The sequence below is a fragment of the Rhineura floridana genome, chromosome 5 (genome assembly GCF_030035675.1).
Source record: "Rhineura floridana isolate rRhiFlo1 chromosome 5, rRhiFlo1.hap2, whole genome shotgun sequence".
NCBI lineage: Eukaryota > Metazoa > Chordata > Lepidosauria > Squamata > Rhineuridae > Rhineura > Rhineura floridana.
This window is the reverse complement of record NC_084484.1, coordinates 89,981,466-90,007,015: the sequence shown is the minus strand read 5'-3', so window position 1 is coordinate 90,007,015 and position 25,550 is coordinate 89,981,466. Positions and strand designations below refer to the sequence as shown.

General features: G+C 42.5%; 1 pseudogene; it reads left to right on the top strand.

The window, feature by feature from the left end:
- The first annotated feature begins 13,518 nt into the window (after window positions 1-13,518).
- LOC133386077 (cysteine proteinase 3-like) lies at window positions 13,519-15,619 on the top strand (annotated as a pseudogene).
- The last annotated feature ends 9,931 nt before the right edge of the window (window positions 15,620-25,550 follow it).

Below are 25,550 nucleotides of genomic sequence, written 5' to 3'. Positions count from 1 at the left end.
TTCTCAGATAATTATTTTATTTGTACAAAGTTTTGATATCCTGTCCTTCTAGTATTTTCTCACCACTCAGGGCATCTAACAATTAAAACCAACTATAAAATACAATGGAAATGGAAACAGGTGCAGCAAGTAAAACAAACCAGACAAACCAGATCATCTAGTCATTATAGCAAAAGCCTGCCTAAACAAAAAGGGTTTTGCCACATGGTGAAATACCAAAAGAAAGGGGGCCAACTGAGCACGGATCTTAAATGTTTGAACAAGGCTAATCTCTTGGCCTGTATTGATTTACCTTTTCTAGGCACAATCACCTATGGCAGCAAAAAAAGCAAAGGGATTGTGAAAGTTTAAAGACTATCAAATGTATAGTAGCAGAAGCTTTCTTAGCAAAAGCCAGCTCTATCAGATGTTTCTGATAGAAGTAGGCTGCTGCTGGTGTAAGCTTATGCTGCAATGCACTTTCTTTAAGGTGCCACCAGACGCTTTTGTCATAGTTCTTTCATTACATTTGCTAATGCTTGAATACAGCATGGCATAAGCTCCTTTCCTTACCAGACCACTAGAGATCGGAACTCACTTTTTGTATAAGTTGCCTTCATTCTCTGTCATGCTTCCTTTACTGGCAGACAAGTTCTGTAGCACATGAAAAAAAAAGACACCATGCTTGTTACTAAAAGAAGAACTGGCATGGATCTGTGACATGGAACTCCTGATTTTAGCAAAGCATTCTCAGCTACAGAGCAGTTTCTATTTTATTTGCCAAGTACATCCTCTCTAGGCATCATGCTGGCCTCTGCTTCTTGTTAACTCCTTGGCAACATACCAGGCCCCAGCTGGCAACTGTTAATTGCAATCAGCAGGTGAGAAACCAGCATCACAGAAACGAAATTACCTTCAACTCTGAAATACAATTCTGGGGAAAATCGAGAATCTGGGATGAAGTATTTAAATTTAAACATGTATGGGAGAAAATTCAAGGAAGCCAGCCAAATACATTTTTAAAACCACATAAGCCCACATGACATAGTTTTTAAGTGTAATCCCAAGGAAGCAGTTAAATATTGTTATATACATGACTACACTTTGTAAAGCTGATTGTTTACTAATACTTAGAGATAGGGTTGCCAGGTCAGAAGCATCCCAAACCCTGAGATTTCAGGGGTAGGCCCTAGTGATGTCACGAGTTGGGCCATAGTGATGTCATGGGGCAGGCCCAAGTGATATCATCAAGCATGATAAATTAAACATCAGTCACAGTTGCTTGGAGCATACAATTCAAACAAAAACATTTCTCTGATTGGAAATTAAGATAGAAATCTCAGCTAAAAGATGGAACCTGGGTAAGGAACATATAATGTAGCCTACTTCTGACAAGAAGGGTTTAAGTGCTCTCAGGCCAGGCCAGTCACCAGAAGGCCATTGTAGGAAGAAAGGAGCCTAGGGTTGTGCAGATGTTAGATGGGAGCACTCAGGAGTAAAGCTGGATGCCCCTGCAATTCAAGGCTGCGATTCTAAACACACTTACTAAGCCCCATAGAACTCAGTAGGACTTACTTCTGAGTAGATATAGTTTGGTTTGTGCTGCTCAGGTAAAGCTTGACTAGGGATCCTCTGCAAAGAATAGAGTTGCCAGGTTCTTGGCCTGAGACTGATTATGTATCTTTAGGAGAAGAGAAAGTCAGCCAAGTGCAGGTGTTCTTGCAAGTCTAATGAGAAAAACCACAAGGTGGAATTCTTTCTTTCCCCTGCACAACTTTTAAAGATACAGAAGACCTCTTGAAGGCTGGGCCTGGCAACCAAGAGGTCTTCTGTATCTTTAAAAGTTGTGTAGGGGGAAGAAAGAATTCCACCTTGTGTGTTTTTCTCATTACAGACTTGCAAGAACACCTGCACTTGTTTGACTTTCTCTTCTCCTAAAGATACGGGATCAGTCTCAGGCCAAGAACCTGGCAACCCTAATCCATATCCAAGCAGGGTTGGCAAACCCCTGCCTGGAATGCCCTGCTCCTTTCTTTTAACATTCCTGCTCCAAACATCTTTACAGATTTAACCCTTCACTTCAGAAAGAGGTTTGAGAAATGGGCAAGAAGATTCTCTGCCCTTTTCTGTCTCCCCTGTGGGCTGCTATAAACACACTGACAGCCAACCCAATTCCAATGAGTAATAATTGACAAATGCGGAGTTTGGTCTACCTTCACAGAAAGTAGCTTGGGAACAGCAACAATTGTAGCCACACTTCCCAGTATGTGAATTCTCTTTCACCACTGTTGCGCAAGAAACAAACTGTCATGCGAACAACAAGGTGTATCATCAGTGGGTTTAAGGGGGTTAAGCTGAGTGCATGGAACCACTGTTGTTGCTTCTATGGATGTAAGGGAGTGAAGTTAAAGGTAAATGAATTGCAAATAGAAAAAGAAAAACAAAAGACAGTGATGATGCAATACCATACCAACCACAATGAAATTCCTTTGAGTAAGGCAGAAAACTCAGCATCCCACAACCAGTCAGGATTCCTAACCAAAAACCAAAACTAAAAAAATCCTGGCAGCCAGTCAGCCAAGGTCACAGAAATTCCCTATACAGCACAACCTGACTTGGGGGCTGCAGTTAGTGCTGAATGGTGCAGCACGATTGGTGACATGAGTGAGACCCTATCAGCATATAATACCTCTGCTCTGAAATCTGCACTGGTTGCCGATTGCTACTAGGCCAAGTTCAAGGTGTGCTTTCCATGTTACAGGTGTCACATAGTACTTGTTCTGCTCTTGTAAGAAATCAGTCCTTTACTGTGGCAGCACCTACTGTTTGGAACTCCCTGCCTATTGACATTAGGCAGACACCTTCATTGTACTCTTTTCAGCATCTGCTAAAAACATTTTTGTTTAGGTAAGCCTACCCAGGCAGGTAAAAGCTATTGTGTTTTTTATCTATGTTTAACTCATTGTGGTTTTATTATTTTGAATGTTTTTAAATACCTGTCTTTAACTGTTTTTGCCAATAATTTTATTGTTTTAATTCCTTCTGTAAACCTCTTTGAGATTTTTTTACAGTAAAGCAGTATATAAATGTACATAACAATATTGGAGTCACTGTGGCCCTGTGGTCTGTTTCCACTTTTAGGAACAAAGGAATCGGTCTTAAACCAACTCAGGCCATTTGATATTATCTGGCTCAATACTGATCAGATGGACTAGCATTGGCTCTCCAGGATTCCAGGCAATATCTTTTCCTGGAAATTGAATTTTGGACCTTTGCATGCAAAGGATATGCCCTGTCGCTCAGCTACAGCCTTTCCCCGTTTTAAAAAAGTAATTTTTAAAATTGTTAGTTTCAATTCACTAATGAATGTACATCATACCTAGGGCAGATCCACACCATTCATTTAAAGCACGTTAAACACAAATTTGACGCACATGAATCACACCACAGAATCATGAGAACTGTAGTTTGTTAATGGTGGTGGGAACTATAACTGTGAGGGGGAAACTACATTTCCCAGAATTCTTTAGAGGAAGTCATGCCCTTTAAATTGCAAGGTGGATGTGCTTTAAATGTATTGTGTGAATCTACTTAATAAACTTTGCCTGCATGTAAATCATTTTAATTAATTTTTTAAAATGGAAATGAGCTGTAAAGATTACTGCATGACCATGGGCTACTCACCATCTCTCAGCCTAATCTGACCCTCAGGATGAAACCAACAGAGAGGAACCATGAACACCCCAAGGAAGAAGGGCACACTGAAAATGTAGAGCAAGTAATACTGTAAAACCATAGTGTGAAATCATATTTATTGGGACATAGTATGAAGAAATATTTATATAAGCATGTCTGTCAGAGATGTTTATTATTTACACAACCTGTAAAGATATTTGTAGTGCAATCCTATAATTGTTTACTCAGAAGCAAGTCCCAATGTATTCAATGGGGCTTACTCAAACAGGGAAGCGTGTACAGAACTGCAGCCTCAAGAGATTTATTTATTATTTATTTATTTAGTACATTTGTATGCCACTTTTCATCACTAGGTGACCTCAAAGCGGCTTCCATAGCAAGAACAAAACAATGTAATAAAAAAAAACCAGAACATAAGGAACTTCACTCACCCAATCCAAAATTCAGAATCATGACACTTTAAGCTGTTTTGCAACTGTTATACTTTTTATAATTGGATTTTAAAGGGATTTATTTCTTCTTGTGAGTTGCCTTGGTTTCCAGTCATCAACCCTACCTCACAGGGTTGTTGGGAAGACTCCATATACACGCACACACTGCAGATGTAAAAATACATACACCCCATATCATAAATTATTGTCAAAACCAGTTGGTCATTGCAGAACATTAAAAAAAAATCAGTATTTGTTTCCTACTTAATAAAAGCAGTGATACCTATGTAAGCCCTGCCTAATTGCTTTAAAAAGGATTGGAGCAGGAGAGAAAGATTTATAACACAAACACAGTTTTTTGCTATGTTCACTCAAAAGTCCCATTAATTTGCAGCACAATCCTAACCATGTCTACTCAAAAGTAAGTCCTATTGAATTTAACGGGGTTTACTCCGGGTATGTGGGATTAGCATTGCAACTTGACTCCCAGAAAGCGAGTATAGGTTTAAAGCTTCATATTGGGAAGGGTTTCAAAACACTGCCCTCTTCAACAGCCCACGAAAATTTAAACTTGTTTGACTCCTGTACACAAGAGAAAAAACTACTTTTGGTACTGCTGAAAGGTATATACTTACTCAATTTATGAGATTTTCAGTTAAACAGGAAAAAAACCAATCATTTTCCACCTTTGCAACGGGGTCTGGAAGCCAAGAAGTCTCTTGTCAGTCACAACCCTGAGTTCAGTTATTGGCTACAATCTTGAATGGGTGGGGTTTAGAGCAGCCTGGTAAGAGAAGTTGCGGGGTGGCGGCAGCTGGTGTTATGGTGTGTATCTCATGAACCAGACCACCTAGAAACTTAATTTTTTAAAAAAAATGAAAGCTGTGAGTCTGGAGATTAAGCTGATTCACGTAGTCTCCAGGCAAAAACCAGACACCTGGCAACCCTACTTAGAGATGATTGATTGATGTTTCTGAATGAGAGTTAGTGACTGGAAACCTCTCTCCCTCCTGACTATGGAAGGTAATATCTTATGTTAGTAGGCTCTGGGAAATAGTAGTGTTGCTGTTTTGAGATTTAAACTGGGAACATTTTGACCACTTGTATAGCTTAATGTGATAGAGTGGCAAGAGTATGAACGGCTTTTTCAAAGTAAATAAATGGGAGGGGGGAGGATCTGCTTGAGATTGAGGCCCTGGCAGGAATGTAGGGGGTTTTACCTCTTTGCTGCTGGCTGCAATCCTAATCCAGATCTTTCTCTCTCAAACACCCACACCCCGTTATTTGCATTGGAAAGGTTTCCATCTGTAGCTTCGTTCCCCCCCCCTGTAAATAGCAGGCATGGTAGGCCCAATCTGTACCTCGGCAGGAGGAAAAGGGCTAAAGCTCCCCTACCTCTCCTGCTACCAGGATCCTGATCTTGACTGGACCCCTCTTCCCATGGTTTATGTTTTAAAAGCCATTCACACAAGTGCTAATTGTGTGAATGGCATCTTGTCTCCACTAGTTCTAAGAATGATTACAATTCCTGGTAGTAGCTGAACATGTCTGGGGTATATTACTGACCTGAAAAGAGAATCTTTTCTCTGAGTTAAAATGCAATTCTTGTATTTATTTTCCGACAGCTGTCTGGTGGCCTAATAAGTTATGCCTTAGACAGTTTCCTAGTGTATAGGTTTCCTGACAGGGAATCTGAGGATGGATGGAAAGGGTTGTATCAGTTACCAAAGGCTTACGGGTCAAGGCTGAGTCATGTAAACTCCTGAAGCCTGCAGAATCACTACCCAAGATAAGGCTGGTGTGTTGATTAATTTCAGGAGACTTCCTTTTCAAAGATACAAAGCAAACATTATATATTATGACAGATGTTTAGCCATCATATTAATGGGCATGGATATAAAAAAACAACCTGACAGATCAAGATTATGGACAGAGAAAGATATTTTACAAAAATTACATTTCTAAAAAGAGAGACTGACTCTTGGGCCTAGATTTTTTTAGGGGGGGTCAATAAAGTAAATGGTATTTGTTTCTTATGGTCCAATCCACAAACCAGTATAATATTGTTATGGGTTTGGGTGTTGAGATACATGATTTCTATGAGCTCCCTTCCAGCCTTTGATTTGCAACCTTGCACCTGGACCTGGGCTCTGTAGCTGAGAGGCCTGCTCTATTGGTCAGATGAGTCTCTTTTGTTAATCTAATAGAGTGGCCAGGTGGGCTAATGGGCAGGGCCAGCTCCAGGCATGCCGGGGCCCTTGGGCACAAGCCTGCCCTGGGCCCCTCCACTCCCCTTCCATGATCTGCGGCAGGAGCCGCGGATCACAGGACAGGAGCTTCCGAGCCGCCTGCCATCCCCCCACCATCCCCCCGCTTCACCTACCTTTCTCTGCTTTTTTTTGCGGCTGCACGCACTGTGTGCACAGGGTTGCTATCAATCAATATGGTGGCTGAGGTTTCCATAAGGGGCTGAAGCCTCTCCTGCCATCTTGGTTGATGGCATGCACGTGCATTGCTGCCATCAACCAAGATGGTGGCAGAGGCTTCAGCCCCTTACGGAAACCTCGGCCACCATATTGATTGATGACAACCCTGTGCGCACTGCAAAAAACAGCAGAGAGAAAGGTAGGTGAAGTGGGGGGATGGTGGGCGGCACGGAATCTCCTTCTTTCCTGCGATCTACGGCTCCTGCTGCGGATCACGGAAGGGGAGCGGAGGGGCCCTCGGGCCAGTACCCACCTGGCCGCCCTTTAGAACCGGCCCTGCTAAAGGGTGTGCCAAGTGCCCATTAACTGGTGAATGGGCCTGGGAGATCCTATTATTGAAACTCTTCAGGAGAGCCCTCCCCCCCGGGATAGGCTTATGTTTTAAGTTGAGTCAGAGGAAAGGCTGGGAACTGGAGACAGGCAGAGAGGCTGGCTCCCTGCACCATGGCTTTAGGGTGCCTTGTGTAAGCTTGATGGAAAATGCAAGATCTATTGGACTGCTGATGCTTTGAACCCCTCCATCTTAAGCTCAGGTTGAAATGTGTGTAAATAAATAAACCATATTTCATAAAGACACCAATGACCTTCTTCCCAAGGAAACCAAACCCTAGGCAAGTGCAGGGATTCCTGGAGATCTCTCACCTCTTGGAGACTGAGGTAGTATGCAACAATATGAATTTCATCCTGTTTAGAGATACTAAATAAAGTGCAAAATCTCATCACCTCTGTGAAGAAATTACCACAAACAAATCATCATATATAACAACTGTGCATATGGATTTTTCACTTCAAGCACACTTGGGTTTAAAGTAGGGTTGCCAGGCTCAGGGTCTGAGACTGATCCTGTATCTTTAGGAGAAGAGAAAGTCAACCAAGTGCATGTGTTCTTGCAACACTGTAATGGGAAAAACCACAAGGTGGAATTCTCCCTTCCCTCTGCACAACTTTTAAAGGTACAGAACATCTCTTGGTTGCCAGGCCCGGGCCCCAAGAACACCTGCACTTGGTTGACTTTCTCTTCTCCTAAAGATACAGGATCAGTCTCAGGCCCTGAACCTGGCAACCCTAGTTTAGAGCTAGGAAGTCAAAGTACAGTGCAGTGAAAATCAGCAGGTGGACCTAGAGGGATGGCCCCATAGCCCTGTTCAATGTGTGATGCTATTACCTTTCAAATAATGCACACAAGAAGGGGACCAAGGTTAGAAGTGGGACCAGCGTAGCTGTCCACTATCAGGAACAATGTCAACATGGGGCACTAGTATGGCATGCAATGAATGGGGTGGTCCTGGGTAGATACAGCATTAGTTCTACGGAAATTAATGAGCTCTGTGGAGTTTCTCAAGGTTACTACAGTTCTAGCTAGATTTGCTGGGTTTATTTCATTGTTTGAGCAGAAAGATGTTAAGGCATTGCAATATATCTGAACTTCATAGTGGTCAAATCTCATAGAGAAGTTCACGAGAAAGAAAGGAAAATGGAGCCTGAAAATGAACGGCTGTGTCCTTAGGAATAATAGAACCATGAGACATTGAGTTACATAATGGCCTATTAGCCAAGGCTCTTTTCTTCCTTAGCCAGCAGCCTCTTTCCTGACTGTCACCTAGACAACCACATTTCTATGTGCACTTATTGGAAATAAGGACTGAGGATGTCCTTACAGGAGACAGGCTGCCAAATATGTCAGCTCCACTAATACAGAGAACAATCTCTTGCTTCCCAGTGGCAGGACTGATGATATAATGCATTCGGCTGTTGTCTGTTCATCTTTCCCATCTATCATTGCCACATATAACCTTGAAATCCTCCCCTGCCTCTCCCTAACTTGCAGGTGGCTGGCTCCTTGTCCTCTCCTAAAGGCAGAAATCAGATGGCTGCAATGTGGGAAGCGGAGAGGAGGAGGAGGAAGTACCAATCTTCATTTTCTAGAAAGAACCAGGAGGGAAATGAGCTTTCCAGTTTTTAGTCACTGACAGATTTTTCTGAGGCAGCTTAATAGATGCTTTTGCTCCCAGCCTTATTACTCAGTAGCATCTTAACATATGCTGTTAGAGACAGCAGCAATGAGGTGAAAGCCCCTTGCCTGGTTCAAAACCTCAGCTGATTCTTAAATTCACTAGGAGGCCTTAACAGAGCCCCAGTTTCTTTGTCTGAGCCCCCATCTGTAATATGGAAACATACTCTCCCGCCTTTCAGGTTTGTTGTAAAGGGTACTGAGATAACATATGTGAAGTGTTTGAGGACTTTCGGCAGAATAGCCCAAACCTGCTTCTTCAGGAGTAAATCTCACAGAGTTTAATAGCACTTACTCCTAAATAAGCATGAATAGGATTGCACTCTAAGTATCATTAGCAAATTATGTTTCTGATACTTCCGGCTGATGTCAGGTCTATGAGAATAACGTCATGGGAATAAATTCTAAGCAACATCCTTCTGTTTCTTTCCACCTTGGTCATTATGACTAAATGTTAATACACAGAGGGAAATAATGTAATATGTTTATTATGTCACAAGAGGAAAATCTACTGCCCTTCAAGTTGAAACAAACTGCTGAGTTAACTCTAGTGACTGACAGTACCGTTATAATTTATTCAATAGTTTTGTCTTTGCCTTTCACTTTGCAAGCACCACAAATCATCTTTCCTTATCTGGAACCAGCTAGGCTGCTATATTTAGTGAGCCTATGCGGTACAGGAAAGCCTTTTTTTTGTTTTGTTTTTTTGGTGCGGGTTTGGATTCTTGAAATGTTTTGGAATCGAAACAAGTTCTCCCCTCCACCCCAATAGCTTTGAAACAATAAATTAGTGTCACTGCTTGAATACATCTCCAAATCAGTTGTCAGCATTTTGATTTCGTGCAGAGAGGGCATTATCCTGTGATCCTCCCACAGCAGGTTTCTTTACTTGCTAGAAGTTTACACTTCTAATGAAAAGAATGAGCACCTCACAGAAGAAGCATTGGATCCCCAAGACGCACTTCTCTCCCCAGGCCACACTTCTCACTGGCCATACTTTACACCCCAAGTGTTTTTGCCTGGCTGGCCTTGAATTCCAATACACCCCGAGTGTTTTTCCCTTGAACTCCAATAACACCTCTTGCTTGTCTGGATAGAAGATAGAGAGGATGTGTGTGAGTGTGGGTAGAAATTTGCCTGCTGTACAAAGGTAAATTTGCATGTATTGCTCTACCCACTTTTGCCTCTGGCTCTGTCCACCACTGGAATGTGGCCCTCAGAAGGTTGCCCAGGAGGAAACGTAGAGCTTGGGCTGAAATAATTCTCCACCCCTGCTGTTCATCCTAGGAAATCCATTATGTGTCTAAAGGCAGGTTTGGTATGTCTTCCATGGGTAACATCTGTCTTAATCTTGCAGACAATATCTAAACACTGAGTATACATTAATGCCTTTGAGAGGAAAGGGGAGGATTTCAGTGGTCAGGAGAAATTCTAAGACCTTTCACATGGACCTCACCTTTACATATGAGGTTTCTTTTTATCTTTCTTTTACTTTTTTTTTAAACCATGCTGTCACTTCAAGCAGCAATTTGGCTGGCCACAGCCACCTGGCAGCATTCCTGGGGACATAATACCCCTGGGAATGATGCTACATTCTTGGGGGGTGGGAGAGGGAAGAAGGCTGCCCCACAGCAAGGTTTTTATTTATTTATTTATTTATTTATTGGATTTCTTAGTCGCCCATCTGGCTGGCTAACCAGTCACTCTGGGCTACATACAAAATAAGCAAAATATCACAAAATGGCACATCAATACAATAACATTAAAATCTAAAAGCAATGATGTTAAAATCTAGCCAGTTTTAGTTTTATTTCAGTTTTAGTATAAAAGTTATCCTATAGTGGCCAGGCAGTCCTTGCTATATACACACAGTTTGCCAAAAGCCTCTTGAACCTCTTGAGATTGCAATCATTGCCACTTACCCAGACAATGTGAAGGCAGCTTGGTGGTCCCATCAGCGGTGCTCCCACTTGTCCCTGTCCCCATCATGTCCCACCCCCACATTGGCCTGGTGAGTGGCATCGACACCGCTACTGCTGTTTGCTTTTCTCATCATCTACAACAGTGACAAATGTAATTGTAATGGGCTATCCCAGATATTGGGTTGATATATGTATAAAATGTGCTGAAATCACTTCTATCTTTATATATGTAGCTTAGAATATGCTTAAAATTTGCTGAAATAGGTTATAAAGTCTGCTTCATGCATAAGAGCCAAATAGTAAAGAAAGGAGTAGTTTAAAACTTTCCCCCCTCCGTCTCCTGACTAAAGCTGTTATTTTCCTATGAAAGCAGCTGGAACATACATAGAGATAAGATGTCGGCAGTCAGCCAACACTTTAGGGCTCTTTAGAGAGGAGGGTCTTTGTTCAACGTGGCTGCCTCTAGCAGGCAGCTAGTGCTGCTTCTAGCAGGCAGCTAGTGCCACCCTCTACTAGGCAGCATCATTGATAAAGCCATGGGAACATGCCTTTCCTTAGATAAAAAATGTATAAAAGGCCAGGTTTTATAGCAGGCATTACCCCGCAGCTCTGCTGTAGTGGGGAGTTGAAGAAAGCAGGAGAACCATCCATCTATTCCATCCATGACATCTGATGGGTGATGTATTATGACATGTATTTCCATGTATTTATTTAATTTAATTTATTTTATTTAATTTATATACTGCCCTAAGCCCAAGGGCTCTCTGGGCGGTGTACATAAAATAAAACAGTCAGGAATATATAAATACAATAATACAATAAAATCAAGCCAACAAAGGTAAACAAAAATAATCAAACAACAGCAAAATACAACAATACATATAATAAAACGCATTAAAATGCCTGGGAATATAAAAAGGTTTTCACCTGGCACCGAAAAGATAGCAGCGTCGGCGCCAGGCGCACCTCATCAGGGAGACCATTCCATAGTTCAGGAGCCACAACCGAAAAGGCCCTATTTCTAGTCACCACCCTCCGAGCTTCTTGATGGGATGGTACTCGGAGGAGGGCCTTAGATGTTGAGCGCAGTGTACGGGTAGTTTCATATTGGGAGAGGCGCTCCACCAGGTATTGCGGTCCCATGCCGTGTAAGGCTTTATAGGTCAAAACCAGCACTTTGAATTTAGCCCGGAAACAAATAGGAAGCCAGTGCAGACGAGCCAGAACGGGTGTAATATGAGCGGACCTTCTTGCCTGCGTCAACAATCTGGCCGCTGCATTCTGGACTAACTGTAGTTTCCGAACTGTCTTCAAGGGCAGCCCAACGTAGAGCGCATTGCAGTAGTCCAATCTAGAAGTTACCAGAGGCGAGGTCGTCACTGTCCAGATAGGGACGTAGCTGGGCTACCAATCAGAGATGGTAGAAAGCATTCCTTGCCACTGAGGCTACCTGAGCCTCAAGAGACAAGGAAGAGTCGATAAGAACTCCCAAGCTACGAACCTGTTCTTTCAAGGGGAGTGTAACCCCGTCCAGAACAGGGTGAACATCCACCATCTGGGCAGAGAAGGCACTCACTAACAGCGTCTCGGTCTTGTACTTTGTAACTTTGACTTTGTAATATCACTTAGAGTTTAACTCAGTCCTTCATTTATTGTAACTTGTCTTAACGAAGATCTGCCTTCAGAGTTTTTTTACTTTGATGTTAAATGGTTATCCAGCAACTTCTTTCATGCTGATACGTATTTATATTTTTCTGTTTCTGCAATTATGGCTAAGGCCACCTAGAATGCATTGTATTAGTTGTAATATGCAACATGTGAACAAATAGCATATATTCTAAAGACTGATCTGCTGTCTGAAGTCTGACTCCCAAATGGAAAATTTCTGATACTTCCCAAGACTCAAGAATTCTTAAGTGGGGTCTCTTCTATCTTCTGCCTGCACTAGACAACAGCTGTTGATAACCTGTAAGCTTAGGCAAACTAACATTCAACATACAAGGACTCTATATAGATAACGGAGGAAGGGAGAAAGCAAGAACCCTCGACCCTGTGCATTCACTAACAAGGGGGGCAGCCTTGCCAATATCATAATGATGAGGGATGTGGTAGAATTCCACCCAGTTTGGATTTGGTATTGAATTAATTCCTCTAGCATTGCAGGTCGTAGCAATTTTCCACTGCTATTTTCAAAAACAGATTTTTTTTCCTTCAAAAATCCACTTCTAAAATACCAATAATTTTATTGATATTTCCTTTCAAAATATTGATATTTCCTTTAACATTATTGATATTTCCTTTAATTAATATCAATATTTGTTGTGAGGGAAGAAGAAAACAGATTGGTAAAAGCTGCAGCTAGCAGACAAAGAACGAACTTGAATCAATGCCAGCCTGTTAGGTTGACGGAATGCTTTTGAACTGGCACTGGCCAACAGATTCCATCCCTAGTAGTGACATATTTTGGAATTGTTTATACTAACAGGTGACAAGGATTCTAGCAGCAAGCTCTAGACTTCCTGTTCCTACAGGATTTTTTCATAGTAGCTCCAGGACATGGTAGGAATAGTATTCTCCAGGCATCCTCAGTGAAGATGAGTATCTGAAATGCATGCAAGTATGTAACTCTCCACTTCAATTAGCACACGTATACCTATATTTAATTGATGGAGACCATAATCATGATTCCTTTTCCACAAACACCATACGTTTCTAAAGTGAGAGCAAGCAGATGACTGAGAAGACAGACATGATTTTGCTGTACTTATTTTCTGTTTGTGGAATGTTGCTTTAGGAAATGGATGTAAATATTCAAGCATAATTCTTGATTATGGAGTCCTCTACCATGTCAAAGGAGACATCAGCCTTCCTTACTCTGAAATTTTAATGCCTTTGAAGCCTGGTACAACTTTACTGGAAACCAGAGTCACACAGCATAGAACAATGGTCAAGTGGTAAAACTGCAGCTGAGATGAGTGGAGCCACACGGCACCATGTTCAAGATAATTCCAGGTATTACGAACAAGGAGGTGAATGCCGAGTAGCAGTTTTAGCTGAACAGCACTGAAGAAGATCATGTGAAGCCAGAAGGTGTTTTTCCCAACTTGAAAGTCTTCACTCCCATAAGTCACAGGGGGGCAACCTATAGGCCTCATTTTATATGGCCCTTGATGCCTCCTGGAGCTGACCCTTTTTACCATCCCATCAGAGTTATTTCCTGTTTATTTCCTCCTCATTTTCCCTGGCTTTTAAAAGTGGTTTCAGAAATATTGGAAGGAGTTATGTTCGATTTGGTTTTTTAAAATTACTTAAAAAAAACTTTTTTCCTGACTGTATGACTTGGGGAAACTAATTGTCTCTCTCACACACACACATGCACATACACATGCACACATCTGTCTGAGAACTAGTCGGTAGGCTTCTGATACGTCTCTGTGCGTATATAAAGTCAGAAAAGAATTACTTTCGCTTGCTTTCTAGAACAGTAGCTCTATTGGTAAGCTGTACTATTTTTTTAAAAATACACCATTGTATACTTATTTCAGAGCAACTCCATCAAACCTAGTGTGGCTTCCTTGTGAGTAGACCTGCAGAGGACTGGGAATTCTAATCTGATGTAGCCATGATGAAAACTGAATCAAGGTAGTCTTTAACTAATTCAGTACACTTTCTGTCCCTAGCTCTGTCCATCATCAGCTCCAGCTCTGCCTACTGCCAGTCTGTGACCCTTGAAAAACTGCCCCTGAGGGAATGTGTCCCTTGACAGGAAAGAAAGCTATCAATTTCCATCATAAAGGCAGATTACTACAAGGGCCAGTACTACACTGTATGGCAAAACATATTTTGCCGGGGTAAAAAGAATATCTATACCATGTGGGTAAATAAAACCAACTGTAGCATTTTATCTGTGCACTGCAAGATGAGGGGCTACATCCTTTGCTGGGATCCCACTATGACAACACACAAAATAGGGTACAGTAATTTACAGCTTCCCAGCTTCTGCCTTTTTCCTGAAGCCATAGAAGAGTTGGATGGGGCCTATAAGGCCATCGAGCCCAGCCCCCTGCTCAATACAGGAATCCAGCTTAAAGCATACCTGACAGCTGACTGTCCTGCTGCCTCTTGAATGCCTCCAGTGTTCCGTGAAACAAAATGATGTGACAAATTGCCAGATGACTCAGTGGAGCAACATATCATCAGAAACCCTATAGCAGATTTTGTTGCAGAACAAATAGGTTTGGAAAGACCTAGAACATCGATCAAAAGATGGAATGCAGGAAGCATACTTTCACCCACAACATGAGATTTGTCTACTCTAAGAACTGGGGCAACCTTTCCTTCAACCTTGCCTTGAACTGTTTGCCTTACCTCACCAGCAGGAGACATCTACGATGAAGGGGAAGCTCAAGATCTGTATGTGGGCTCAGGCTGCCTTTCTCTAAGGAGATATAGGTGAGCCTCATCATGCCTAGGAGCTTGGAAGCTGGAATGGCAGCTCCAAGATGCAGTGACACCAGGAAAGGATCGAGCTGTAAATAGTTCCAACTGAAGGTTTTCTGGCACTGGAGCACTAGAAGAAGTTCTGTTACTCAAGACTGGGCATCTCATTGCACTGTCTCAACAAATCCTTATTGACTGCTCTTGGGGCTTTGGGAACTGTGCCTGTGATAGTGATAAGGAATGGCAGGCATTTGAATGGGTCTTGAAAGTTAGCAGCATTGCTAAAACAGAGTCCTATGGGCCATACAAAGGCCAAATGGTTATTGTCATAAAAACCAGGTTGGACTTGGGGAAAACTCTTGGATTATATCATCAATGGCCCTATGCCCATCAGCATCAATGCCTCCCACTGACCTTCTTCTGATCCTATGACATCTGCTATGAGCACAAGTGTGGAAGCAAGATAGATGAGCTGGATCCTGCCATCCTAGCTATGGGTTATGGTGTTATAGAGAACTTTACTGCCTTGTCAAGAACTCCACATATTGGAATAATGATGACTAGATCTTCCTAACCATCAAATACCATGACTATGCCTATGAAAGAGAAAACTGTGGAGTAGCTACTGATGCCACATTCTCAATTATGGCATGACCACAGCACATATGGCAAGACACATTCTGGCTCTGAATCAAGATCCCCCATCTCCTAAATGTCTTTAACATATTTGTTCATGTAGTGGAGTCTTAGTCATAGAACTGGAAGAGACTCAGGGAATTGTTTGAGCTTTTTAAATAGATTTTTTATTGTTTATACCAGCCTAGCTATATTGTAAGCTGTTTTGTAAAGGCTTTTTGTCTTCAAAAACAGGGTGTAAATACCTTATTTATTTATTTTTATGCATCCCTTTTGATAACAAAATTCTGATGGCACTGAGATTAAAGCAATTGTTTAACATGGATCCCAGGAAATAAAAAGGGAACAAGTCTATTTTGTATTAGCCTAAACATTTTAACCACATGTATAGCCAGTGCTACAATTAGGTGTGACTCTATTGTACTAATTAAGTAATAAACAGTTCAGGGACATTTCCTGTTTATATGATGGAGCCTATGATTAACTAACAGGGGAAGGTTTGGGAAAACCAATTAGTCAAGAGTATAGACTTTCCATTAGTTATAAGGAACTTTGGGAAAAGGTAATCTCATGGTAAGGAGTAAGTTGTTTACAATAAGAAAGATGTTTTAGAGTTGCAAAAGGTTCAGAAAAGGGCAACCAAAATGATCATGGGGAGGGAGCAACTCTCCTATGAGAAAAGGTTACAGCATTTGGGGCTCTTTAGTTCAGAGCAAAGGCAAGTAACTGTAGATGTAATAGAGGTGTGTAAAATTATGCATGGCATGGAGAAAGTGGATAGAGAAAACTTGTTCCATTCTCGTAACACTAGAACTGGGGGACATCCAGTGAAGGTGAATCTTGGAAGATTCAGGACAGACAAAGGAAAGTACTTCTTCACACAGTGCACAGGTTAACTGTGGAATTCACTACCACAGGAGACAGTGATGGCCATGAACTTGGATGCCTTTACAAAAGGATTTTAAGAATTCATGGAGAACAAGGTTATCAGTAGCTACCAGCCATGCTTGCAATGTTCTGCCTCTATCGTCAGAGGGAGTATGCCTCTGAATACCAATTGCTGGGAAACACTAGCGGTGGGAGTGCTGTTGTGCTTAGGCCCTGTGTTGGGGCTTCCCAGAGGTATATGGTGAGCCACTGTGAGAACAGGATGCTGGACTAGATGGGCCACTGGCCTGGTCCAGCAGGCTTTTCCTATGTTCTTAAGAATATCTAATACACTTTTAAATATACTTTTCCTATCATCAACAAATGATTAGTAATAAAAGGAAGAAAGCATATGCCAGGAAAGGTAACGTTTAAAAAGGACTATACTGATTTTCTCCCACTTATTGCTAGCAGCCCATTCTGAAAACCAATCTCAAACTATCATGATCAGTACTAGTCCTTAGGAACTTGATGCATTGAACAAACCTTGATGAAGAGACCAGTCCCACAAGGCTTTTTCTATGTCTGAGTAAAGTGTATAATCTCTGCAGAATAAGATTAGAAAAGTACCCATATTTGTGGAACAAAAACAACAAAGATAACACTTCATGCATCTGATAAAGTTGACTGAGTCCACAAAAGTTTATACCTATAATAAATATATTTACTTATTAGATAAATATTAGATAGATACAATAAATATTTATTTATTAGATTTATATCTTGCCCTTCCTCCCAGTAGGAGCCCAGGGCGGCAGTCGGATCCGGCAGTAGGAGACTAAATATATTAGTTTTTAAGGTGCTGCAAGACTCTTTGTTGTTTTCTGCAAAAGACTAACAAAGTTCCCCTCAAGAAAGAGTCTTGTACCACCTTAAAAATTAACCACAGCCCACAGAAACGTATTATTAAGTCATCACTCTCCCGCCAGCGGAGCTTTTTAAAATTGTACGAGGGCTTTTACATTCTGGCCCTCGGGACATTATAGATTCATCTGTAGCCCGCTGTGATGAATTTGCCAGGCATTTTCAAGATAAGATCGCATGCATTCCTCGGGACTTAGACTCCAATATTATAGCAGTTGGTCCTAATGAAGCATCCAGAGCACGGTCTTGTCCCCATTTATTGGATGAGTTCCAGTCGGTGCAGCTCGAGGATGTTGACAAGATCCTTGGACTGGTGCAGGCGACCATGTCTGTTCTGGACCCTTGCCCCTCTTGGCTGGTGAAAGCTAGCAGGTCCGGAACCGCCAACTGGGCCAAGGAGGTAATAAATGCCTCTTTAAGAGAGGGAGTGGTCCCTGACTGCCTAAAAGAGGCGGTGGTGAGACCACTCCTGAAGAAACCCTCCTTGGACCCAGATAACCTGAACAACTATAGACCTGTGGCGAATGTTCCGTTCCTGGGCAAGGTCCTGGAACGGGTGGTTGCCGGCCAGCTCCAGGGGCTCTTGGATGACACTGATTATCTTGATCCATTTCAATCCGGTTTTAGGCCCGGTTTTGGCACCGAAACAGCCTTGGTCGCCCTGTATGATGACCTCTGTCGGGAGAGGGACAGGGGGAGTGTGACTCTGTTGATTCTCCTTGATCTCTCAGCTGCTTTTGATACCATCGACCATGGTATCCTTCTGGGGAGACTCACGAAGTTGGGAGTCAGGGGTACTGCTTGGCAGTGGCTCCGCTCCTATTTGGTGGGTCGTCACCAGAAGGTAGTGCTTGGGGAACACTGCTCGACACCCTGGACTCTCCGTTGTGGAGTCCCGCAGGGATCGGTACTGTCCCCCATGCTTTTCAACATCTACATGCAGCCGCTGGGTACGGTCATCAGGAGTTTTGGGGTGCGTTGTCATCAGTATGCTGATGACACGCAGCTCTATTTCTCCTTTTCATCCTCTTCAGGTGAGGCTGTTAACGTACTAAACCGTTGCCTGACCGCGATAATGGACTGGATGGGGGCTAATAAACTGAAGCTCAATCCAGACAAGACCGAGACACTGCTGGTGAGTGCCTTCACTGCCCAGATGGAGGATGTTCATCCTGTTCTTGATGGGGTTACACTCCCCTTGAAGGAACAGGTTCGTAGCTTGGGAGTTCTTTTTGATCCTTCCTTGTCTCTCGAGGCCCAGGTGGCCTCGGTGGCACGGAACGCTTTCTACCATCTTCGATTGGTAGCCCAGCTACGTCCCTATCTGGACAGTGATGACCTCGCCTCAGTTGTTCATGCTCTGGTAACTTCTAGGTTGGACTACTGCAATGCGCTCTACGTTGGGCTGCCCTTGAAGATAGTTCGGAAACTACAGTTAGTCCAGAATGCAGCGGCCAGACTATTGACGCAGACCAGACGGTCCGCTCATATAACACCTGTTCTGGCCCGTCTGCACTGGCTTCCTATTTGTTTCCGGGCTAAATTCAAAGTGCTGGTTTTGACCTATAAAGCCCTACACGGCATGGGACCGCAATACCTGGTGGAACGCCTCTCCCAATACGAAACTACCCATACACTGCGCTCGACATCTAAGGCCCTCCTCCGAGTGCCATCACATCGAGAAGCTCAGAGGGTGGTGACTAGATCCAGGGCCTTTTCGGTGGTGGCCCCCGAATTGTGGAATAGTCTCCCCGATGAGGTACGCCTGGCGCCGACGCTGCTATCTTTTCGGCGCCAGGTGAAAACCTTTTTATACTCCCAGGCATTTTAAAAATTTTAAATATTCTTTTTAAAGAAATTGTTTTGTAGTGTATTTTAAAACAGTGTTTCATTGCTGGTATGTTCTGATGTTGTTTGGTTTCTGTTCTTTGTTTGTTTTGCTTTTTGATTTTCTTATATTTGTTCTATTCATATATTTTCTTGTTTATCCTCTATGTACACCGCCCAGAGAGCCTTTTTGGCTTAGGGCGGTATATAAATTAAATAAAATAAATAAATAAATAATACCACAATAAATGTGCCTCAGGGCTCTGATGTTTTTGCAGCATTAGTGAACTCATATAAGGCCTGTATAAACTCCATCCCTCATGCTAATTACTACAATACATATAGATACAAGTTCTTTCGCCAGTCTAAGACTGGACTCATATTATGAGGGAAGCCATAATAATGAAGGATTCAAACTGCCAATGTCTATAAGCCCAATCACTGTAGTGACAGGGAGAGCATGAGGGATATGACTCATTTGTGATGTTAGGGATTGAGAAACTTGGGCACAGTGAATCACTATTCAGAAAACTGTGACGTTGGGGGAAGACCTGCAAATATTCACCTCAGCTCCACTAGCCATGTTTTACAAATTACATAATGAAAATCATCACATTGTGACTTATCGTTTTCCTCTGTTATTCATTCATTGCTGCCCAGCCAAAATTAACAGGAACCATCAGCACTAAGAGCTTATCCACACAGGAACCTAACTTAGTAAAAAGACGCTCCTTTTAAAATCGTAATAAATTTTCAAGATCTACACTTCTTGCTCAATAGTAGCTTCCAATCTGCTGTTTTCCATTCACACAAGTAGGCATTCCTCTGGGAAGGATTAGTGTTGTTGTTTCCTTGTGGTCCCGCCCTCTAATTTTACAAGTTTACTCTCTGCGGTTCAAAGCTGAAGCAGGGAAAGCACCTTGCTGTGCAATTGACAAGAAAAATGAAACTAACTAGACCTCCCTCTCCTCCTCCATAATCCAAGCCTGAGTGAAAGGCGGAAGGGTGGAATGAGTTTAAGGCAAAGTGCAGTGGCTACAGCAGGTTTTGCAGGTGGCAGAGGAAGAGGGCGATGGGGCATAACAGAGCCCACCCACTAAAATAAAGAGAAGCAAAGCACCTATAAGGAGGAGCACAGTGCAGCTGAGACAGTGTTTCCTTTCTTTTTTGCATTATCAGCGGATTGGGTTAACTGTGTGATAGCTTCTGCTTGCCTGCAACATCATGTGAACCACGCAAATTACAAGGGGATGCAAATAGCACCAGACACGCTAAATCGCCATATGGATGAGCCCTAAGTGTCCCAAGAATCTTACCAAGAGACTAAAGGAGATATTATGGTTTTGTAAAGTTAGTCTACATTCTCTGTCAGCTCTCTGTAGAGCTTTTCTATATCAACAGGAGCTGAGAGAAGAAGAGGGAGAAGGAGGAGGTGGCAGCAGTCGAGCAGCCAGTCTTAGCTGTAGCATATGCTAGCTTTTGATTGGCTGATGAGAGAAGATGTTATGTTATGTTATGTTACATTTTATTTCTAGGCCGCCTTTCGGCCAAATAGGCCCCCAAGGCGGCTTACACACAAATAAAAATACAAATACAAAATGCAAATAAAAACAATACAATTTACAAAAAAAAAAAAATCAAACTAACAAAGTCCTAACATCTCTAAAAAAACAGGAGCAGCAAACCAAAAGCATTAATCTTCCTGGTAAAGGGCAGTCCCCAGAAAAATGTCACTAAGAGCAGGGGTGGGGGGCAAAGCAGGTGGAAAAGCATGCCCCTTGATGGTCCCAGCACAGTCCCATCCCTGCAGCAGCATGTCTCAATCTGCAGCTCTTCCTGATAAGGCCCAGGCAGAGGGGTGGGGCAAGGCAGATGGAAATGCTTGCCTCTTGATGGTCCCAGCACAGTCTCATCCCTGCAGCAGCACATCTCAGTCTGCAGCTCTTCCTGATAAGGCCCAGGCAGAGGAGTGGGGCAAGGCAGATGGAAATGCTTGCCCCTTGATGGTCCCAGCAGTCTCACCCCAGCAGCAGTACCTCTCAGTCTGAAGCTCCTCCTGATAAGGCCCAGGCAGAGGAGTGGGGCAAGACAGATAGAAATGCTTGCCCCTTGATGGTCCCAGCACAGTCTCATCCCTGCAGAAGTCAAAGTGCATTCACAGATTTCTGGGACACTTTTATATAGTGCTTGCAAGTGTTTATAGCTCTTGACATGCGTTATCTAGTTGTAATCCTTACAACAACCTGATAAGGCAGGCGTGGAAAACCTCTGATATGTGGGCCAAATGTGATCTGCAGGGCTTCCCCATTCAGACTGCAGCCTGTCTTCCTCATCCCCGTGCACCAATTAGTCTTGAAATCAACCTCCTAATGGAACCAATAAAGACTGTTTTCAAGCCTAAATGCTGCCAGGGGCATGGTGTGCAGAGTGACATTGGCTTGAAAAGAATCTTCCATAGGCAGCAGCTGAAAATGTGTATTTTTGGCCAGGACTTTGATGGATAATATCAAACTGGGGAAGGACTCAGTGGTAGAGCATCTGCTTTGCGCTCAGAAAACCCCATGTTCAATCCCCAGCATCTTTAGGTAAGGCTGGGAGAGACCTCTGCCAGAAACACTAGAAAGCGGCTGCCAGTCAGTGTAGACAGTACTGAACTGGATGGACCAATGGCCTGACTCAGTATAAGGCAGCTTCCTTGTGTAATATGCCTGGTCCACAAAATGTTGTGAATTGGTGGCTTTCACTGGTTTTTAATACTGATGGTTGTATTTACTTTCTCTGTTGTAACCTGTCTTGAGCTCTATGAAGAAAGGGTGGGATATAAATTATATCAATTAGACTTGGGGGGGAACTAAAAGGCTTATTTCAAGTCGAATTGGTGTGTGTGAGAGTGGAGGGAGGGAGAGAATGCATGAACTGTTATATGTGAAATGCAAGAAGGGAATTCAGAGCTTGGAAAAGTTACTTTTTTGAACTACAACTCCCATCAGCCCCAGCCAGCATGGCCACTGGATTGGGCTGATGGGCATTGTAGTTCAAAAAAGTAACTTTTCCAAGCTCTGGAAGGGATGTGGTGTGTTTGTGCTGTGAGCAGATATGTAACAATGTACGTGTGGAGATGGGAGTGTATCTGAGAGAGAGAAAGAGTGGAGTAGCCCCTCCCACTTTTTCCATTGGCTCCTCCCACCATTGTTTATATGGGCCTGAGAAGGTTAGCCAAAGAAAATGTGGCCCTCAGGCTTACATTGGTTCCCCACCCCTGCCGTAAGGTAAGTCAGTATTATCATCCCCATACTGTGGATTGGGAGGGGGGATTGTGGCTGAGAGTGAGTGGCTTGCCCAGTGTCACCTAGAGAGTTTGTGGCAGAGGTGAGATTTAGACCAGGGACTTCCTGATTCATAGCTTACACATTCCGTCTTATGCATGTCCGCTCAGATGTAAGCTCTACTGAGTTCAGTGGACTTCCTTCCAAGTAAGCATAGGACTGCAACCTCAGCCACTGCACTACTCACCAAGACCAACCAAATTCACCAGTCACACATGACTGGAAATGACTGATGTGCTAAGTCACAAAACTGCTATGATGACGCAAACAAATAAGCAAAGATATAACATGTAGTTCTGAAATACTGTAATGGTTTTTCATTCTTCTGAAAATATTTTAACATATAGCATTATTAGCTATGTTCTTCAGAAAAAACAGATACAGTAAAAGTAAGCACACATAGCAGGAACTAAAACAATGTATATACAAATATGTGTAGATATATACCAAAACAACATTTGTGTATAAATGTAACAATGAGAATAAATAGCAGGAACTAAACCAATATTTTGGTTAACATTCTATAGGAGAAGTAGAACACATATACCCTGTTTTGTGCAGGTAGGTGTGCAAGATCATTGCAAGCATAGAACAGTTCTTCTTGTCAACACTGCAAATAATCAGTTTTGCCTGAAATATGTCTTATGTCCCTGAATGGCTATTAGAATGTGGTTTCCGTGGACGTTTTGTGGCTTATTGCATGAATTATGTCTCTCTCATTGCCTATTGGAATGTGGTTTCTGTGGACGTTTTGTGGCTTTGAATCCCATGTAGTCCCGTGTGGCTGGTGAATTTGGTAGGTCTGGCTTGCTGGGAAGTTGCTGTTCCAGGCTGTTCCATTCCATTCTGGATGGTATTTTGGTTATTAAAAGGTTATTAAGTACAATATCAGAAGTGTTTTGGTTGTTAAATATTGTTCTCAAGTGTCTCCAACACATCCCAAGTTTTTGGCATTAATTTCTTTTTAAAAGGGCCCATTCTTGCCTGTTTCATTCTGTTCCGGATTTATACTGTCCCCTCATCACCTGCTCTTGTATGTACTCCTCTCTCTCTCTCTCTCTCTCTCTCTCTCTCTCTCTCTCTCACACACACACACACACACACACACACAGGATGATGAGCAGACACAGATTCTTCTTCTTCACCTTTTATGAATCGCTTCCTATGACATATCCCAAGCAATGTCACAATACAATAAAAACATACATAAAACAATTGCATATATAAAAACAGTAAAAACAATGCAAAACATTACATATAAAAAAATTTAAACAATTTCAAAAATAAAAACAATTTCAAATCCAATACAGATAATGACTGGGATAAACATCTCCATTTAAAAGGCTCATTGAAAGAGGAAAGATTATAAGCTGCAACTGGAATTTCTTTCTAGTGCCTTAAAAATAGGCTGCATATTAAATTATAAATTGCTACTAATGATTATTTATTATGAACCTCCAGAGCATTCTCACTGCAGTTCACAGCAATTAAGTTTCTGCTCTGAGGAATTTGCCATCTTCAGGCTTGTTCCCCCTAGAACATACTCTAGTGGAATAATTGGAGAGGGTGGAAGCTTGCTTTTCATCCTCCCTCCTTTTTAAAAACTCAAATGAGCTCTGAGGAAATTCTGAATAATTTCTGAGAAAACAAGCTGATGTCAACCACAATTACTGTGCCTCAAACTAGAACTAGTTTCTATTCCTCTTTTGCATGACTGATTTTTCTTTAACTAATAGCTGGTTTGGGGAGAAGGTGGGACCATGGTGTACCAGGAAGGGGGAGCATTTACACTCGGCCCCTGCCACAATACCACTCAGAATCAATTCCTCCTGCATCAGTTATTCACAATGGGAAAGTTTTCCTCCCATTGTGAATGGTGGGGGGGGGAGATTCCAACTGGACCATAGCAGGGTCACACACAGCTTCCCTCCTACCACACCATAGTGCCAATCTGGCTCAAGGCCCCCATGCTGTCCCTTTGTTAAAGAAAAATCAAGGTTGTATATACACCATTTATTTAAAGCACAATGAAAGCACCCCTTCCCAAAGAATCCTGGTGACTAGTTTGTTAAGGATGCTGGGAATTGTAGCTCTGTAAGGGGTAAACTACCATTCCCAGGATTCTTTGAGAGGGAACATGTTTTAAATGTATGGTATGTATGCACACAACCCATGTCACGCAAGGCTAAAGTAATGTCACATCTAGTTTGGTCCTCAGATTGGAAAAATGGTCTATAAGGGTGTAATCTGAACATGTGGTTTTTAGATACCAGTGGTTTTTCCTTCAGTTTGTAAAAAAAATAATTCTAATTTTAAGTTACTCTTTCTTTGTTCACATCATCAGCAGGAATGGCCAGCTTTGACATTCTCTATTAGGGCTTCTCTGTTTTCAAGGTGGTGCTCCAGAAGTTGTAATGTGTTTTGCTACGCAAGCTAATCCCTTCATAGCCAGTCGGCTGTATAATAAAATCAGAACTGCCAATTCATAAGGGCTTCACAGTTAGAAGCACATGATTCTAGCTTGCCTGAAGCACAGGAATATAGAACGTACCAAAACAGGCCATTGGTCCATCTACGCCAGTATTGTCTACACTGACTGGCAGTGGCTCTCCATGGTTTCAGACGGGACATTCCCAGCCCTACCTGGAGATGCCAAGGATTGAACCTAGGACCTTCTGCATGCAGAGCAGATGCTCTGCTACTGTGCTATGGCCCTTCCTCAAATGTGTTTCATATACGTTTCACATGTAGGAAACATGTGAAGGGGTGGGATCCATTAATTTACAAATTCATTCAACTAATTTCTGTCCTTAGTAAATTGGTGGAAAGCGTTAAGGGAGCTAAAGCAATTAAACAAGCCTTGGTGAGGACAAATCCACACAGCTCTGCTAAAGAGAATCCTGCCTCACCCACCTCCTGGAATTCTTTGAGAGTATCTGCAAACATATGGACAAGGACAGACACTGTCTATGTGGACTATCAAAAACTCATGGGACTGAGGGGTA